This window comes from Triturus cristatus, chromosome 4_1 (assembly GCF_964204655.1).
Source record: "Triturus cristatus chromosome 4_1, aTriCri1.1, whole genome shotgun sequence".
Classification (NCBI taxonomy): domain Eukaryota; kingdom Metazoa; phylum Chordata; class Amphibia; order Caudata; family Salamandridae; genus Triturus; species Triturus cristatus.
The window spans coordinates 1,178,909,252-1,178,925,371 of record NC_140585.1 but is presented as its reverse complement, the minus strand read 5'-3'; the positions used below and the strand labels follow the sequence as shown (position 1 = coordinate 1,178,925,371).

At 46.3% G+C, this 16,120-nt stretch overlaps 1 protein-coding gene across 1 annotated transcript in view; it reads right to left on the bottom strand.

Moving 5' to 3' along the window:
* LOC146856304 (G protein-coupled receptor 54-like) overlaps positions 1-11,857 on the bottom strand; it is an 87,797-nt gene extending 75,940 nt beyond the window's left edge. The window contains exon 1 of the mRNA XM_085650720.1: positions 11,342-11,857. The gene's annotated coding sequence lies outside the window, so the exon portion shown is untranslated. The remainder of the gene's footprint in view (positions 1-11,341) is intronic.
* Positions 11,858-16,120: the final 4,263 nt, after the last annotated feature.

Genomic DNA, 16,120 nt, shown 5'->3' with positions numbered 1-16,120 from the left:
TCTTGTGATCTGCTCAGTCCTGGAAATTATATGTTAGGCCCTATACAGAAAAGACTGAGTGGATTCAGCTGAGGAAGTGTGAAAGCAGAGGTAAGGGAGGTAGAGAGAGTATTAACAATTGAGAAAGATGGGTGAGAAGGGATAAAAGTGAGAGAACAGCAACAGGGAAGTGAAAATGCATACAAAAACTTGCACTATCGAGGTTAGCTCGTGAATAGGCCTTCAAGTAGGCCTGAATAATCAATCACCAGTAGCATTGATTAATTAAAGCATTCGCCAGTAAATTAGGTTAATTCAGGCATTCCTTCTGTATCTATTCTACCAGTATCTGAGGTTAACTCAAGCATTCCTCTGGTAGCTGAGGTTAATTCAAGCATTTCCCTCGTAGCTGAGGTTAGTTCAACATTTCACCGGTGGCTTTGGCAAATTGAAGCATTCCACCAGTAACTGAGTTTAATTCAAGCAATTCACCAGTGGCTGGGATTAATTCAAACATTTCACCAGTAGCTGAGATTAATTCAGACAATACACGTGCAGTTGAGGTTAATTCAAGCATTCCACCGGTAACTGAGGTTAATTCAAGAATCCCGCAGACAGCCGAGGTTAATTCAAGCTATTCCGCTGGTACCTAAGGTTAATTCAAGTATTGCACCGGTAGACGAGACTAAGTCAGACATTTCACCAGTAGCTGAGGTTAAATCAAGCACTCCACCGGTAACTGAGACTAATTCAAGAAATTCATCTGCAGCTCAGGTTAATTCAAGCTATTCCATTGGTAGCTGAGGTTAGTTGAATCTATTCAACTGGTAGTTGAGGTTAATTCAATCATTCCACAGGTGCTGCAATTAATCAAGCATTCTACTGGTACCTGAGGTTAATTCAAGCATTCCACTGGTAGCTGTGGTTAATTCAAGCATCCCACAGACAGCCAAGGTTAATTCAAGCATTCCGACGGTAGCTGAGGTTAGTTCAATCTATTCCACTAGTAATTGATATCAATTCAAACATTCCACCAGTTGCTGAGGTTAATTCAAGCATTGCACCTGTAGTTGAGGTAAATTTAAGCTATTCCACCAGTAGCTGAGTTTAATTCAAGCAATCCACCAGTGACTGGGATTAATTCAAGCATGTTACTGGTAGCTGAGATTAGTTAAAGCATTCCACCAGTATCTGCGGGTAATTCAAGCTATTCCACTGGTAGCTGAGGTTAATTCAACCATTCCACCAGTAGCCGAGGTTAATTCAAGCCATTCCAACGGTAGCTGAGGTTAGTAATAGTAGTTGAGGAGTAGTTGAGGTTAATTCAGACATTCCACCAGTAGCTGAGGTTAATTCAAGTATTAATGAATTCAAGCATTCCATCAGAAACTGAGTTTAATTCAAGCAATTCACCCCTGGCTGAGATTAATTCATACATTTCACCGGTAGCTGAGGTTGATTCAAGCTATTCCACCAGTAGATGGGGTTACTTCAAGCTATTCCACTGGTAGCTGAGATGCATTCAAACATTCCACCGGTAGCTAGGGTTAATTCATGCATTCCAACAGTAACTTTGGTTAATTCTAGCATTCCAACTGGAGCTGATATTATTCAAGCGTTCCACACATAGTCTAAGTTTAATTCAAGCATTCGAAAGGCAGCTGAGACTAATCAACCATTCCACTAGCAGGTGAGATTAATTCAAGCATTCCACTGGTAGTTGAGGTTAATTTAAGCATCCCACGAACAGCTGTGGTTAATTCAAGCTATTCCACTGGTAGCTGAGGTTAATTCAACCAGTCCACCGGCAGCTGAGGTTAATTCAAGCATTCCACCGGTAGTTGAGGTTAGTTCAATCTATTCCACTGGAAGTTGAGGTTAATTCAATCTATTCCACTGGTAGCTGAGGTTAATTCAAACATAAGGGGGATGGGAGCACACTGCTACCTCCCAGCACAGTTCGCCCCTTTGCATCCTGGTACATGCAGTTCAATTTAAATGCTTAGTTGAAATTTTGCAGAGTGTCTCACCAAAGTTGGTGCAGGTTAGTGCTGTTAATTTCTAGACACATGTGTTTCTGGATTTCATCCTTCTTCAGTAGAGATAAAACGACATTCTTCTGGGGTTTGCTGAGAAAGCTGCCACAATCCTCTCAGGTCTCTGTACCTCTCCCTGGCGCACAGGTGCCTCCCATGAGCTCGTCAGCCCAGTGGCTCAAGGGAGCCTTTTTGAAACAGAAGGGGGATGGAAGCACACTGCTACCTCCCAGCACAGTTCGCCCCTTTGCATCCTGGTACATGCAGTTCAATTTAAATGCTTAGTTGAAATTTTGCAGAGTGTCTCACCAAAGTTGGTGCAGGTTAGTGCTGTTAATCTCTAGACACATGTGTTTCTGGATTTCATCCTTCTTCAGTAGAGATAAAAACGAAATTCTTCTGGGGTTTGCTGAGAAAGCTGCCACAATCCTTTCAGGTCTCTGTACCTCTCCCTGGCGCACAGGTGCCTCCCATGAGCTCGTCAGCCCAGTGGCTCAAGGGAGCCTTTTTGAAACAGGAGGGGGATGGGAGCATGTACCAGGAGGATTGTGGCAGCTTTCTCAGCAAACCCCAGAAGAATTTTGTTTTATCTCTACTGAAGAAGGATGAAATCCAGAAACACATGTGCCTAGAGATTAACAGCACTAACTTGCACCAACTTTGGTGAGACACTCCGCAAAATTTCAAGTAAGCATTTAAATTGAATTGCATGTACCAGGATGCAAAGGGGCGAACTGTGCTGGGAGGTAGCAGTGTGCTCCCATCCCCCTTCTGTTTCAAAAAGGCTCCCTTGAGCCACTGGGCTGACGAGCTCATGGGAGGCACCTGTGCGCCAGGGAGAGGTACAGAGACCTGAGAGGATTGTGGCAGCTTTCTCAGCAAACCCCAGAAGAATTTTGTTTTATCTCTACTGAAGAAGGATGAAATCCAGAAACAAATGTGTCTAGAGTTTAACAGCACTAACCTGCACCAACTTTGGTGAGACACTCCGCAAAATTTCAAGTAAGCATTTAAATTGAATTGCATGTACCAGGATGCAAAGGGGCGAACTGTGCTGGGAGGTAGCAGTGTGCTCCCATCCCCCTTCTGTTTCAAAAAGGCTCCCTTGAGCCACTGGGCTGACGAGCTCATGGGAGGCACCTGTGCGCCAGGGAGAGGTACAGAGACCTGAGAGGATTGTGGCAGCTTTCTCAGCAAACCCCAGAAGAATTTTGTTTTATCTCTACTGAAGAAGGATGAAATCCAGAAACACATGTGTCTAGAGATTAACAGCACTAACCTGCACCAACTTTGGTGAGACACTCCGCAAAATTTCAAGTAAGCATTTAAATTGAATTGCATGTACCAGGATGCAAAGGGGCGAACTGTGCTGGGAGGTAGCAGTGTGCTCCCATCACCCTTCTGTTAATTCAAACATCCCACCAGTAGCTGAGGTTAATTCAAGCTATTCCAACGGTAGTTGAGGTTAGTTCAATCTATTTCACTGGTAGTTGAGGTTAATTCAATCTATTCCACTGGTAGCTGAGGTTAATTCAAACATTCCACCAGTAGCTGAGGTTAATTCAAGCTATTCCAACGGTAGTTGAGGTTAGTTCAATCTATTCCACTGGCAGTTGAGGTTAATTCAAGCCTTCCACCGGTAGCTGAGGTTAATTCAAACATTCCACCAGTAGCTGAGGTTAATTCAAACATTCCAGCAGTAGCTGAGGTTAATTCAACCAGTCCACCAGTAGCTGAGGTTAATTCAAGCTATTCCAACGGTAGCTGAGGTTAATTCAACCAGTCCACCAACAGCTGAGGTTTATTCAAGCTATTCCACTGGTCGTTGAGGTTAATTCAAGCATTCCACCGGTAGCTGAGGTTAATTCAAACATTCCACCAGTAGCTGAGGTTAATTCAAGCTATTCCAACAGTAGCTGAGGTTAGTTCAATCTATTCCGCTAGTAGTTGAGGTTAATTCAAGCATTCCACTGGTAGCTGGGGTTAATTCAAACATTCCACCAATAACTGAGTTTAATTCAAGCAATTCACCCCTGGCTGGGATTAATTCAAGCATTTCACTGGTAGCTGAGATTAATTCAAGCATTTCAAAGGCAGCTAGGGTTAATTCAAGCATTCCACCGGTAGCTGGGGTTAATTCAAGCATTCCACCAGTAACTGAAGTTAATTTCGGCATTCCAATGGCATCTGATGGTATTCAAGCATTCCACAGTTCGCTGAGATTAATTCAAGCATTCCACAGGTGCTGTAATTAATCAAGCATTACTTCAGTAGCTGAGATTAGTTCATGCTATTCCACCAGTAGCAGAGATTAATTCAAGCATTCCACCAGTAGCTGGGATGAATTTGAGCATTTCACTGGAAATTCAGATTCATTCGAGCATCCCACTGACATCTGAGATTAATTTAAGCATCCCCCCCCAACAGCTGAGGTTAATTCAAGCTATTCCACCAGTATCTGAGGATAATTCAAGCTATTCTACCAGTACCTGAGATTATTTCAAGCATTCCATCAGTAGCTGAGGGTAATTCAAACATTCGACCGGTAGCTGAGGTTAATTCAATCATTCTATCTGTAGTTGAGATTAATTCAAGCAGTCCACTGGTAGCTAATATTAATTTAAGCATTCCATCGGTAGCTGGATTTAATTCAAGCATTCTACCAGTAGCTGGGGTTAATCAAAGCTCTTCCGCCAATAGCTGAGATAAATCCAAGCATCCCACTAGTACCTGAGATTAATTCAAGCATACCACTGAGGTCAATGTAAGCATCCCACTCACAGTTGAGCTTAATTCAAGCAATTACACCAGTAGCTAAGGTTAGTTCACGTTATTCCACTGGTATCTGAGATTAGTTCAAGCATTCCACTGGTATATGAGGTTAATTCAAACATTCCACCAATAGCTGAGGTTAATTGAAGCATTCCACTGGCAGCTGAGGTTATTTCAAGCTATTCCAGCGTTTTTTCAAGCTATTCCACCAGTAGCTGAGGTGAATTCAATATATTCCATCAGTGGCTTTGATTAATTCAAGCAATCCACCCGTGGCTGGGATTAAGTATAAGCATTTCAAGGTAGCTGAGATTAATTCAGACATTTCCTTGGTACTTGAGGTTAATTCAAGCATTCCAACAGCAGCTGAGGTTAATTTAAGTATTCCAAGGGCAGCTGGTATTATTCAAGCTATTCCACTGGTAGCTGAGAGTTAAATCAAGCATTCCACAGGTGCTACAATTAATCAAGCATTCCACTGGTAGCTGAGGTTAATTCACGCATTCCACCGGCAGCTGAGATTAATTCAAGCATTCCACCAGCAGCTGAGATTAATTCAAGCATTCCACTGGTAGCTGAAGTTAATTCAAGCATTCCACCGGCAGCTGAGATTAATTCAAGTATTCCACCAGCAGCTGAGATTAATTCAAGCATTCCACCTGTAGCTGAGGTTAATTCAAACTATTCCACTGGTAGCTGAGATTAAGTCATGCATTTCACTGGTAGCTAGGGTTAATTCATGCATTCCACCAGTAATTTAGGTTAATTTTAGCATTCCAAGAGGGAGCTGATATATTTTAAGCATTCCACAGGTAGTCTGAGTTTATTTCAAGCATTCCACAGGCAGCTGAGACTAATCAAGCATTCCACCAGTAGGTGAGTTTAATTTAGACATGTCCCTGGTAGTTGATGTTAATTCAAGCATTCCAGCGGCAGCTGAGGTTAATTCAAGCATTCCAAGGGCAACTAGTTTTATTCAAGCATTTCCCGGGTATCTGAGGTTAATTCAAGCATTCCACAGGTGCTGCAATTAATCACAGCTAATTCAAGCATTCCACCGATAACTAAATTGAATTCAAGCTTTGCCACTGGTAGCTGAGGTTTATTCAAGCTATTCCACTGGTAGCTGAGGTAAATTCAAGCATTCCACCGGTAGCTAAGGTCAATTGACTCTATTCCATCGATAGCTGAGATTAATAAAATCCTTCCACCAGAAGCTATGGTTAATTCAAGCTATTCCACTGATACCTGAGATTAATTCATGCTATTCCACCGGTAGCTGAAGTTAAATCAAGCGACTCCACTTTTAACTAAGATTAATTCAAGCATCCCACCAGTAACTGAGGTTAATTCAAGAATTCCACTGGTAGTTGAGTATAATTCAAGCAATTCCACCGATAGCTGATATTAATTCAAGCATTCCACCGACATCTGAGGTTAATTTAACCATTCCACCGACAACTGAGGTTAATTCAAGCTATTCCATCAGTAGCTGAGGTTAGTTCAAGCTATTCCACGGGTACCTGAGATTAGTTCAAGTATTCCACCAGTAGCTGAGGTTAATCCAAACATTCCACGGGTAACTGGGGTTAGTTTAAGCAGTCCACTGGTAGTTGAGTTTAATTCAAGCTATTCCACCGGTAATACAAGCTAGTCCACTGATAGCTGAGGTGAATTAAAGGTACTCTACTGGTTGCTGAGATTAGTTCAACGGTAACGGGTTAGTTTAAGCATTCCACTGGTAGTTCTGTTTAATTCAAGCTATTCCACCGGTAATTCAAGCTATTCCACTGATAGCTGAGGTGAATTAAAGGTATTCCACTGGTTGCTGAGATTAATTCAAGCATTCCACATGTAGCTGAGATTAAGTTAAGCGTTCCACCGGTAGCTGTTATTAATTCAAGCATTCCACTGATATCTGAAGCTGACTCAAGCTATTGGACTGGTAGCTGATATTAATTCAAGCATTCCGCCTGTAGCTGAGGTTAATTCAAGCTATTCCCCCTGTAGATGAGATTAGTTCAAGCATTCCACCAGTACCTATTCCATCGGTAGCTGAGGAAAATTCATGCTTTCCAACAGTGGCTAAAATTATTTCAAGCCTTTCACTTTTTGTTTTCCGTAATGCGCCATCCTAAGTGTGGCAGGTATGCCCAGCTGTTGGTTCTTTGCTGATTGTGCCACTGGACTCAAGCTGCACCTCACTGAAAATCCCCATACTAACCTGGGATTGCTTGTGTTCTCAACTAGAAGAAGCCAGCCTGGAAGCTTGGGCTGGATTGTTCCTATTAGTGCAGGACTACGCCAGTTTTTGCGTATGGCATGTCTCTGTCTAGAAAGACATAATGGCCCAAAAAAACAGCCAGAGAAATTACCAGTGGTCAAAATAAATTCGGAAACTTCACACATTGCATTTCTATTTTTCTTGGATCATTGATTCACTAAGCATGTACCTTGAAATATTGATTCCATGAGCATTTCTCAGGGAATGCCAATACTTTACCCATATATCCTGGAATATTGATGGAGCAGTACAGGGGTTCATTACAGAATACTGATATGCTGAGTATCTCAGACTGAGCAACAGTTGGTATCTAGCTTTGGCAGAATCAGGGCCATTTGGAAACACTGCCCGCCACCAGCTACAGATTGGCTAGAGAGTTGGGTCCAACATACTTCGAATGTGCCCCATGCAAGTGAAGCCGCCCCTTCTGCTGCCAACTCAATTTCAGGACAGGTAGACGCACTCCATCCTAGAGGTAGATGGCAATACATATGGGTAAGGTAGCTAACTGGCCTGCATTTGCAGCTTCCTCCTGCAATCCTCTCTTCTGCTCCACTTCCCACGCAGGCATCGCAGGACAGCAGTTGTCAAGCATTTTGGTTTCCCGCCACTTTTAACCCTCTGGCAGGACAAGAAACTTACTTTTTCAGTCTTTTAGGAGCTGTAAAACAGGTGCCTTCTGGTGGCTGGGAGGAAGGAGCTGCAGCTTGTGAGTCCTGCACAATGCAGCTTCTGCAGTAGGTTTAGCTCCTGAGATTCAAATCCATCCACCTGCCAATAAAAATCCATGAATGTGGGAATGAAAACCATGCTGGGTGCCCCGTTCTGGGAATATGCAAGAGTTGCTTGTTTCTTTTATTGTGTTTCAAAGTGCTCACAGGTTCACAGGTGAGTGGACTCCTCCTAATCTTGCCAGAAAGGGAGAAATACGTTCAAAAAGTAATTACCCAAGATCACACAATTTGGTCATAAGGGAGACTGGGGTTGAAACCCTGTCTCTGGGTTCCAGATTTCTGACAGTCTGTTAGCCCACAACTGGAGTGGCAGTGATTCCGATGGCAAGGCCGAGAGGCTGCCCTTGCACAGCTAAACGGGACTGTGTCGTGGGCCCTGGCAGCTTTAGAATAGTGCTTATTTCCAGCATATTTAGAGGAAGCGGCAAAGATAAGATTAGAGGTCAAGTATCCTTGTTTCATGGCTGAAACCGACCAAGTCCTGTGGCAGAGGGTAGTTAATGGGCAGTATGCTTGGTAGGTACTAATATTTTACCACTGGTGTCTCAAGGTTTAAGAATACCTCACTCATTCGATTTGGATTATAAATTCATTTTCTCAACTTCTCTCTCATAGGCGGTGATAGCGAGCAGCCAGGGCTTACTCTCGGAGGGGATGAGAGCAGTGCTTTAAATTGGAAAAAATAAGTGCAGGTACTTGTTAAAATGAGCTAGAGGTGTGGCAAGTCGGCGCGGCTAAGGGCAAGACATGTTGACACTTAATGGCTTGTATACCAGTTGCAGCACATACCAAAACACATGAGAAATGCGTTTATATAAACAAAGCATGTTAACTCGTTACCCAAAATGAAAGCCAAACACAATGATATGTTATCTTTTCCTTGTTTTGTAATATTTGCAGCTTCTTAATGCCATAGTGTTATTTGCGGTTGTTAGGCACAATACTATATATTTTCGAGCATACACGCACACGGAAAGAAATAAGCAGACATGTACACACAAAGCAGTCTGCACATTTCCTTTAACCCCTTCGCTGCGGCAGGAATTCCGCCGCGGTGCTGGGGGGGGTTTGGGGGCAGCGCGGTGGCGCTGTGCTCGTGACGGAACCACTCCGTCACGAGCCATGGTTGAGCTGTGCTCATGACGGAGTGGTTCCGTCACGTCTCCGCCCACTGCGCTAATCGCCCGCACAGGCGGGGAATTAGCGCCGCGTGGGCGGAGCGGCCGCCAACGGCCACAGCATGACGGAACCACTCCGTCATGAGCACACGGCGACCATGGCTCATGACGGAGTGGTTCCGTCATGAGCGGGGAAGGGGTTAAAATACCTTCTGAGAGTGTCCCGATTCTCTCCCTCTTTCTCTCACAGAAAACATGCATACTGAAGAAGGCAAACACACAGACCTAAACAGATACTCACACAAAAGACTCAGGTGGGATTAAAGCCATTTCAAACTCCCTACCTCCCATGGTTTACTTAATTTCCGCTACCAGCGGGCTGCCTCATTCCTGTGTTGGCACAAATGCGCAAGATAGTGTGAATGTGATTGACAGCACAGGGCCTGAATGGACCCTGCTCTGTCAAACACAGGGTGATTGTGAACACCCCAACATTATACAAAGGAGCCCTGATGAATAGTTCAGCGGGGGCTCACCTCAGGTCTACAGAAGCGCTGTGACTGTCAGAGATAGGTTCCACTCGGACAGCCTCCTGCTCACCAACACTAGCAGTCAACAAGCCTACCCTTTCGTGAGTACCGGTGCTCTCCTCGGCAGTAGAGAAGTGCCGGGACTCCGAGTGATTCAAAAATAGAAGTGCCGGTACTCAGTACCTGTGATTACCAGCCCATGTAAGGCATTTGAGGAGATTAGACCTCAAATACAGTTTGAATGGTATTCACACTCGCTGTAGTCACTGTGCGGCCAAAATAATCCTGGCCTGGCTGGGAGGATTTAGATTGAAACCTCAAAAATGAGCTTTGTGACACACAGCTCGCCCTCCCCCCCAGAAATGACTTCTGGTGTCTCAGACTGAGCAAACTGTCTCCGCGGGTTTAATGTTCTCCACGTGCGCAGTGATAACGGAAAGTTGGCCACTCTACACCTGGGAAGCGTGTGTGGGGGTACACAGGTGCCTCTTTAAGAAGGGGACTCCAGAGCATCATGCTCGGCTGATGTGCTGTTAGTGCGATGGGTTTGTTGATTGCATCGGTAAACCGAAAACTAGGATGTGTTACTTGTCTGCCCTGCCTCCTCTCGTTGCTATCGTGCGACACACCCGCAGATCACTGACAGTCGCGAAGAAAAAGTTTTCAGAACTGCTGAGTGGGTTGTGTGCCTGGTGTAGATAGAGGTGCGTGAGTAACCTGCGGGCCCCAGCTGCGAAACGCTGTAGGACCGCCGACGCTGATGAAATCAGGACCACCAACGCTGATGAAATTATGATTTTAGAGTGCGGTGGTAACGCACTCTCTCACAGCTCTCGCTGCGACCTCCGTTCATATGCCCACTGCCCTTTCAAATGCTGTCTCTTTCTCCCCTCCTCGCTTTCAATTCCCTCTCGCTTTCCCTCTTTCATTCTCGTGCTCTCATGCTTTCGCTCTCCCTCTCACTGTATTATGCTATCCCTCTTTCCTCTTTCCATTCTCCATCTTCTCTCTTAAACCTCTCGCTTTTCTCCCTTCCATGCCGGCGCTTTCTCTCGCTCACACACGCACGCACGCACTATTTCACGATTCCTCTTCTGCCCTGTGGCCATCTTCTCACTAGTTCTCTTTCGTTTCTACTTTTTATCTCCCTGTCTCCCACATATACATACTCACTCTATCACCCTCTCGCTCTATTTTCTCTCTTACTCTCCTTCTCGTTCTCTCTCACACACACTCTATCGCCCTCTCTGACTTTTTCTCTCCTAATCTCTTTCTTTACGATCACAATTTCCTCTCCCTCCTTCTCTCTTTCTCTGTTTTGTTTGCCTACGAGCACAAACAGTCCCCCCGAAACACACTCTCAGCCCCTTTTCCTCCTTCTCTGTCACATACATATCGGCGTCTTTTTTATTCCGCTCTTCCGGGTTCTCACATCCTCGCTCACCTCTCTCGTACTCTTTTATGTCCCCTCAACTTCCCTCTCCTCTCTCCCTATTTGTTTCTTGTCATTTTTCATTTTTACTTTTTCCCTTTCTTTTTCTCCCTCCACTGTTTCTTTCTCTCGCACTTTTTCTGTCTCCGATTTATATTTCTGTCTACCCTGTTTTTCTCTTTATTACTCCGTCTCGTTATCTCTTTCAAATAACATCTCTCACATTGACCCTTCTAATTAATCTCTCATCTTTCCTTCGTTTTCTTTTTCTCTCCCACGCCCTACATCCTTCATCCCTCTCTCCACCTTCTGCCTATTTACTTCTCCTTTATCTCCCTTTTTGTCTCTTTTACTTACTCTCCCCATCTCTGTGTCTCCTCAATGATATGTTGTCTTCCTTCACACACATTGTTGAGTATATTTTCCTCTCTCTCACACACCCCTCCCGGTCTCTACCTGTGTCCTCAGCTGCACGTGGTTGCTCCGTGGCTTGCTGTACAGCGGTCCCAGGTCCCGTGACTCTCTACCCGGCTTCTTTGTGACTCTGCGTCTCAGTGAACGGGCGGAGGGTGCTCTGATGCCTGGTTGTGGGTCTGCTCTTCTGTGTCTGTCGGCGGCGGTGTGCGTCAGTGGTTGTGTGGTGATCTGGGGGGTTGGAGCACGCTTGGTAGTCGCGGGGTGGTCTGTATGTACGTGACTTCGTGTGAGGCTAGCGCGAGTGTAGCCTGTGGCTCCTTGCCTCTTTGTCTTTAGGGACGATGGTCTGTGGCGATGTACTTGTCTGTGGTTCTCTGTTCCAAGGGAGGGTGCTCAGTGGCTCTCTGCCCTCCAGTATAGTGGTCTGTGTCAGAGTTGCTGTGTTCTAGTCTGTAACTCCCTCCCTCGCTTGCCGTGGGACCGCTGTCGATCTCAGTCCTGCCGCAAGTTGGTCGGTGGATTTGAAACTCTCTAGTCGGCTCGGCTGTAGAATGACCCGTGGGTGCAGAGAGAAGCCACGGGCTGTACCAGCTCCTGAATTTGGAGGGCTTTCTCCTCCAGAGCGGGGGGAGGAGGAGTCGATCCCGTGATTGGTAAATTTCAAAGGATGTCACCCATGTGTGGTGTGGGAGGGGCTATGGGTAAGGGGCGCCACACTTGGTATGCAGCCCATGTCAGAGGCTGCAGTGCAGCCCGAGCTGCCTCGGCTACGAGGACATGCTGTGCGGTACAGACGTGCCCACGCAACTCACCTGCCCAAACCGTATACAGTAGAAGGGCCCTTACCTGCCCATACTCTGTACTACTGAGGGGTCCATACCTGCCTATTCTGCTCATTGCGGAAGTTCCCACACCTGCAGTAACTGCTTCCTGCAGAGATATCCCAACCCATCCAAGCAGCTAACCACTGACGCGCCCACAGCTCCCCACTCTGTGCCCTGTGGGGGTGCATACACCCGCTGCTCCGTACAGCTGAGCCCACACCTGCAAATGCTGCTCATTGGAAAAGCACACCAGAGGCGTAGCTATCAATAGTGCATCGGTGCAGTGGCCCCAATTCTACCTCGATTTACTGCCTATGTTGAGGATGGGGGTGGAGGGGCTATTTTCCTTTCTAACATTAAAGACCATGGCACCCTTGCAACGCCACTGGCCACCCACTTTGACGGAGAACAACTTGACAAGCGGAGTCCCCTTGTTTCTGTGGGGAGGGAAGAGGGCCCTCTGTGAGTGGCCCTGAACCAGTAGCGTTCGTCACTCATCCGGGATGGAGGGGCTGGTGGGGGGATGGGAAGGGGGATGCAAAAATAAAAACTAAGGGTCTTATACATCAAAGGGTTTTACCCATTCTGTGTCTATGGGAAAATGTGTTCATACATATGGGCCTTAGCTCTTCGCCGCTCTCCCGCTCTCTCCCACGTCATCTCAGTCTCCCTGGGGCTGGAACAGGAAGCAGCCAGACTCCCTCCCATATGCCAATCACAACGCTGCAATGGAACATTGGGATTGGTCTGAGGCCATGGATCGGCGCTCAGCCAGGAAATGGGGGCCTGAAATGCAGCTTGCACGGAGAACATGCGAAGAACGCATGACTTTTTGACCTTCTCAGGCTGGCCAAACAGTCATTGCGCACTTGGAGTGGGCAAACCACTCGTCCCCTGCTCTGAGAGCAAAGCTGCGCAGCAGGAACAAATACAATGATAATAACCTCGAGTTATAATCATTTTATTTGTTCTTTCTTTCACTGCTTTGCAGCAGTGGGGCGGCGCGCCTCCGCCTTAGCGGACTAGCCACCACTTCCCTGAACCCTAGGGCTTGGAGATGCAAGAGACCGAGTTCTGTCACCCAAACCTCCATCTTTCACTTCCCCTTTGTCTTCTTCTGGAATGGCCGCAGCAGGTGAATCTGTTGGTGCCCAAATCATCAACCACACAAGATTCTATACATCACGCCTTCCCAGTTAGTTAACCGCTTCGGTGCTCATGACGAGCCCAGCTCGTCATGAGGCACAGTGGAGCTGTGCTCATGACAAGCTGGGCTCGTCATAACCGTCGTGGCCCGCCCACGTGCGATTGATTCCCCGCCTGTGCGGCAGAATCAATCAGTGGGCGGGGTCGTGACGAGCTCAGCTCGTCATGAGCACAGCTCCACTGTGCCTCATGAGGAGCTGGGCTCGTCACGAGCACAGTGCCGCCGCCCCCCTCCTGCGCCGCGGGGGAATTACCCCAGCATGGAAGGAATTAAGGTGACTGTTCTAGCAGGCTTTGGAGAAACAGATGGACCAGTTTCAGGGCACAAGTCAAGGGTAGACACAAGCAGACAGCGTCTACCCACTTTTTTCAGAGGGTGGACACCATCTACCCTTCCAAGAGGTTGGGCCCCACAGAAATCTGAAAAACTTGCCCAGGTGTAATTTTCAGACACAGGGACACATTCAGCAGCGCCTGCACGTTGTCTGCTTTCAATACGAGCAGCAACCTTCAGGCAGGAGGAGGCTTATCAGATTCCAGCTGGGCCCATAACAAAAGCCGAGGTAAAGAGGCCATCATGCCTCCTTTTGTTGGAGTATTCTTGCTTGGAGCTATCAGGAGCCTCTCACCTAGATGCAATGGAGGGGAAACAAAGGCACACAGCTCATCACTTCACAAGTAGTTAAGAGAGGCACACTTTTGAATTTGTTCATATCCTGTATATAAGACATATGCACGCACTGTAAGAATGTCAGATGTGTTGGTCTGTCCCAGTATTTACACAAATAAAAATTGAACTACCACTATTTTGTTTTATTTCTTTTATAGTGTTATAGTGCTACTCATCCAAATGCAGGGTGTAAGAGCACTTTACATCACACACACATTATACATTGACAATAAATCATATATGTGTAAATCAATGTACAAGATGTGTTACATGAAACAGTGAGGGCTACAAGGTGCAGTAGCCACATGCTCTTCATAGCTCACTGTGCTATATTAAAAGGATTAGAATTTATGAACTGCAAGTAACAAAAAGATCTCTGTGTTAAAAGAAGTAACCCACTTACACATTTACATACAATAAAATCTGTCATCTGGGTGTTACATAATGTGCTTTGCAGGAAACATATTAACACTCTATGCTACTTTGATTCAAAACTGCGACTAGACAAAACATAGATCTCTCTAGCAAATACATTTATCCTCAGAGTTATCTACCATTGTTATTATTTCCTGAGATTTTAAGGCCTGATTTCGATTTCTTCTCGCCTGCCAACCTGGAGGTCTGCCTGATAGATGTTGGCTGGCAATGGGAGAGAAGACCCCCATGGTTCCTCCGACTCCGCAAGGATTACGATCCTCACCACTACATCGAGATAGCCTGCAGCAGATGGTGGAGGGACTCCAGCTAGGATTCCTGCTCTCCAGATTTGGATCTGGGTTGTTTCGGCTGGAATTCCTGCCAGTATCCCTCCTAATTTGAGTCAGTGGAATGGTAGGAAACCGGGTATAAACTCATGTTTTATGGGCTACAGGCTGCAATTTCATCCTCTTTGCTGTTGTCCTGGTCCTCCCTCTCTGCACCTTGACCACGACGGACTGGCACCCAGTTTTGACAGAATAGAAGGTAGGTGTTCGTGGTGTGTGCGGGTATACAATGATTGGTGTATGTATGTTGGTTAGGGGTGGGCGAAGCACGCAGAGTTTTACTCCATGGAATTCCATGGAGTTACCAGCGAACTCCGCAAAATTATGCGTAGTAAGTTCCGTGTTGCAGAGACATAGAAAATAATTTTCTTCATGAGTTTTAATAACTATATTAGCCACTAGGTGGCCAGAAAATACCACAAATAGGCATACCTGTGTCTAGGAGAGAGTAGAGACAACATTTAAAGCGTAACATGTTGGTCAACAGTCACTCCCTTATAACCCATCAACCGGAGCCGTGATGGCGTCATTATTTCCTCTGCACAAAATTTACCGGGCTTGGAGTTGGCCTACACAACTAGCATTAGCCCATGCCCACCTGCTTGTAACGCATCACACCAGTCAGGAAACTGCACCAAATATCTTGGGGCATCAGGGAGACCCTTTCTCACCACTGTGTCTGGGTGGAGGAATGGGATCCCTCTGTTGCTGCCTTATTCCACTGTTCGAGAAAGGGGCTAATGCTGCTTGAAGGTCTGCAGCCTGCGAGGGACGCAGCTCCAGCTTACCGCCAGATCCCTGGGCTGCTCTAAGGCTCAGCTAGTCATACTACTCACATCCGAAACACTTGGCCCGCGACAGGACACCTGGCTCTCTCAGCACTGCATCCCATTCCCCCCTGCCAGCTCATTGGTGTCTCCCCTGCTCTGGGATGAATAGCCAGGGTTCGTTCCACCCCCTTCTGGTATACTCCAGGCAGATTCATGCTGGCACTGAGGCCAAAGAGGCCCAATACAAGCCATGCCCACAAACGAGGTTGACAGCCAGAGCAAAAACTATGCTTGCAGCCGGGCAATGGTGAACTTTGCTCCGCAAGCGGTCGGTGTTGTTTTTTTAAGAACTCCGTGCTCTAAGTGGAGCGCGAAGTGCCAAAAACTCGGTGAACTCTACCGGTGGAGAAGAGTTCACCATCCACCCCTAATGTTGGTGGGGTGCAATGCAGATCTACAAAATATGCTCACTACACATAACCTACATACACATATGTACACATACACAACATATATGTGTTTTCCGTAAAATAATTGCTAGTTCCTTTTTCCCTACCACCACAGTTGCCCCTGTCAGTAATCTG